Source organism: Acartia tonsa, unplaced genomic scaffold, assembly GCF_053477335.1.
Source record: "Acartia tonsa isolate MP-2025a unplaced genomic scaffold, ASM5347733v1 sca3, whole genome shotgun sequence".
Taxonomy (NCBI): domain Eukaryota; kingdom Metazoa; phylum Arthropoda; class Copepoda; order Calanoida; family Acartiidae; genus Acartia; species Acartia tonsa.
Genome location: NW_027649597.1, coordinates 62,501 through 65,000, shown reverse-complemented (window position 1 = coordinate 65,000; position 2,500 = coordinate 62,501). Strand labels below are relative to the sequence as shown.

Genomic DNA, 2,500 nt, shown 5'->3' with positions numbered 1-2,500 from the left:
GTGAGAGCCAGCTATCCTAACCACTAGACCATAACGGAAGGATGTATGATGTGTTTAGCAGTGCAAACTTAAACAAAGCATTTTCCAAACTGGCTTTCTCAATTGTACAATTATTTAACCATGTTGGCATATTTCTCAATTATTTCGATACCAGCATCATCAACTTGCCTCCGTGGCGCAATCGGCTAGCGCGTTCGGCTGTTAACCGAAAGGTTGGTGGTTCGAGCCCACCCGGGGGCGCAGACACCTTTTTCTTGTTGAGCGTAGCAATCAACGTGAACAAAACATAAGTATTGGCAGCTAAACAAACATATTGTCCATGTATCTGTGTATGCAATGTCATGCCATGTGTCTCAGTCATACACATTTAGTCTGTTCAAAGATAAAAATCCGATCTCGGCAGGATTCGAACCTGCAATCTTCTGATCCGTAGTCAGACGCGTTATCCGTTGCGCCACGAGACCCTGTAGTACACCGTTGGGACAGATCCATACCACATTTGCTACAACTCAATATTTCAAACAAAGAATTTGCCTCTCTACCAGCAAGGTTCCTTAGTGTAGTGGTTATCACGTGTCCTTCACACGGACAAGGTCGCCGGTTCGATCCCGGCAGGAACCAAACAGTCTGTTTTTTCTTCTTCTTTCTTGAAGGTCCTCGTTCAAAGGTGAGTCTCCTTCCGCAGGCATGTCAAATAAATACCCACACGCACTGTTACCACTCAACAGCTGGCTCGTTGGTCTAGGGGTATGATTCTCGCTTAGGGTGCGAGAGGTCCCGGGTTCAAATCCCGGACGAGCCCACTTGCTTTTTGGATTGGTCATGTTTGGCCCTAATTTCAGGGTTTCTGCAAATATGTTCCAGTTGTTTTACCTTTTTCTTTTCAATGGGAAAACGATTGGAAAACTGTACGTGCATCTTGACATCGCTAGATGTGAAGGTCCTATGGTGTAATGGTTAGCACTCTGGACTCTGAATCCAGCGATCCGAGTTCAAATCTCGGTAGGACCTGTCTCTTTTTCTGTTTGTTCGTTTGTTTTCGTCTGTCAGGCCACTTTTTCTTTTTGAAATGCTATGCTGCTGCGTTTCCGCTTGGGTCGCCAAGAACATAGCACAGGCCGTGATAGCTCAGTTGGGAGAGCGTTAGACTGAAGATCTAAAGGTCCCCGGTTCGATCCCGGGTCGCGGCATTTTGTTGAACTGTTTGTTTCGCTTCATTTTTCCTGTATCTTGGGCAAAATGTGAGCAGTGAAATCTTTCAGAGGCCTTCTTTTGACAGTTGGGTTGGTCAAAAAAAGTTGAGGCACCACCGAGATTCGAACTCGGGATCTCCTGTTTACTAGACAGGCGCTTTAACCAACTAAGCCATGGCGCCCTTTCTGCTGGTGGGTCCATGAGTGTGCACCTCATACTCGTTGCAGCTAAGTGGGAAACACACCAAAAGGAATGGTCGCCCAACGTGGGGCTCGAACCCACGACCCTGAGATTAAGAGTCTCATGCTCTACCGACTGAGCTAGCCGGGCTGCTTGCAAACCTGTGTGAAGTGGCAAGCTAAGCTAATCCAAGTTATTCTACTGTATGAGAATGCCGCCAAATGTGCCCCCATCAATGGATTGCAGTCGTGGCCGAGTGGTTAAGGCGTCTGACTAGAAATCAGATTCCCTCTGGGAGCGTAGGTTCGAATCCTACCGACTGCGGATAACATTTTGCCCTTCTCTCCATAGGTCATGGGCTGTTTGGGGGGTTACAAAGAGCCACAAATTGTCCTTTCCCTATGTGCCAGCAACGTTGGTTCAGTGGTAGAATGCTCGCCTGCCACGCGGGCGGCCCGGGTTCGATTCCCGGACGTTGCAGCAATTCATTTTGCAAGAACCTGAACCAGAATAGCAAGAGTTCCAACAAACAACATTCAAATGAAATCCGCTTGTCACTGGCGTACTCAAAGATGGAAAATATTTAGTTTTCGAGTACCAATCCTTGCCAGAATAATGCCAGGAAATGCGCAGCAATCGCGTTAACAAGATCCAAAATAAATTGCACTGAAAAAACCTATACTTTTTTCCCATTTTCAAAGTTTGAATTCTGTTGAATTAACTATTGTCTAAGGGATTTATGCATTCTATCGCTCAAGAGGACAGCTGCTGACCTCCAGTGTTCATGGTTAAGTCAAATACACGTTAAAGGTAAAAATTTGCCCCAAACAAAGTATTTTAATGTAATGTACTAGAAAAATAATTTGTTTAACTTAAATCTAAGTTTCAAAATTATTCTATTTTTCTAACCCATTGAGAGACTTTTTTTATGTGCTTTTTGGGAAAATTTTTATGTTTAATATGCATTTGACTAAGCCATGTACACTGGAGGTCAGCAGCTCTCCTTCAAGAATAGTTATTTAACAGAATCAAACTTTAAAGATGAGAGAAAAGTACAAATAAGTATTTTTTTCTGTTGATTTAATGGTATCTGTGCATACAATAGGCAACACCCAAATTTCCCTTT

The 2,500-nt window shown here is 44.1% G+C and overlaps 10 non-coding genes across 10 annotated transcripts in view; 6 read left to right on the top strand and 4 right to left on the bottom strand.

The window, feature by feature from the left end:
- Positions 1–38, bottom strand: part of TRNAE-CUC (transfer RNA glutamic acid (anticodon CUC)) — a 72-nt gene extending 34 nt beyond the window's left edge. Inside the window, exon 1 of the tRNA in view lies at positions 1–38. This exon is cut by the window's left edge and continues 34 nt beyond it. This is a non-coding gene — a tRNA (tRNA-Glu).
- Positions 39–166: 128 nt separating this feature from the next.
- Positions 167–240, top strand: TRNAN-GUU (transfer RNA asparagine (anticodon GUU)). The gene has a single exon. It is a non-coding gene; the product is annotated as a tRNA-Asn (tRNA).
- Positions 241–391: 151 nt separating this feature from the next.
- Positions 392–464, bottom strand: TRNAR-ACG (transfer RNA arginine (anticodon ACG)). The gene has a single exon. It is a non-coding gene; the product is annotated as a tRNA-Arg (tRNA).
- Positions 465–548: 84 nt separating this feature from the next.
- Positions 549–621, top strand: TRNAV-CAC (transfer RNA valine (anticodon CAC)). The gene has a single exon. It is a non-coding gene; the product is annotated as a tRNA-Val (tRNA).
- A 109-nt stretch (positions 622–730) lies between these two features.
- TRNAP-AGG (transfer RNA proline (anticodon AGG)) lies at positions 731–802 on the top strand. The gene has a single exon. It is a non-coding gene; the product is annotated as a tRNA-Pro (tRNA).
- Positions 803–939: 137 nt separating this feature from the next.
- Positions 940–1,011, top strand: TRNAQ-CUG (transfer RNA glutamine (anticodon CUG)). Its single transcript has one exon. It is a non-coding gene; the product is annotated as a tRNA-Gln (tRNA).
- A 106-nt stretch (positions 1,012–1,117) lies between these two features.
- On the top strand, positions 1,118–1,190 carry TRNAF-GAA (transfer RNA phenylalanine (anticodon GAA)). Its single transcript has one exon. It is a non-coding gene; the product is annotated as a tRNA-Phe (tRNA).
- Positions 1,191–1,301: 111 nt separating this feature from the next.
- Positions 1,302–1,375, bottom strand: TRNAT-AGU (transfer RNA threonine (anticodon AGU)). The gene has a single exon. It is a non-coding gene; the product is annotated as a tRNA-Thr (tRNA).
- Positions 1,376–1,451: 76 nt separating this feature from the next.
- On the bottom strand, positions 1,452–1,524 carry TRNAK-CUU (transfer RNA lysine (anticodon CUU)). The gene has a single exon. It is a non-coding gene; the product is annotated as a tRNA-Lys (tRNA).
- Positions 1,525–1,616: 92 nt separating this feature from the next.
- TRNAS-AGA (transfer RNA serine (anticodon AGA)) lies at positions 1,617–1,698 on the top strand. The gene has a single exon. It is a non-coding gene; the product is annotated as a tRNA-Ser (tRNA).
- The last annotated feature ends 802 nt before the right edge of the window (positions 1,699–2,500 follow it).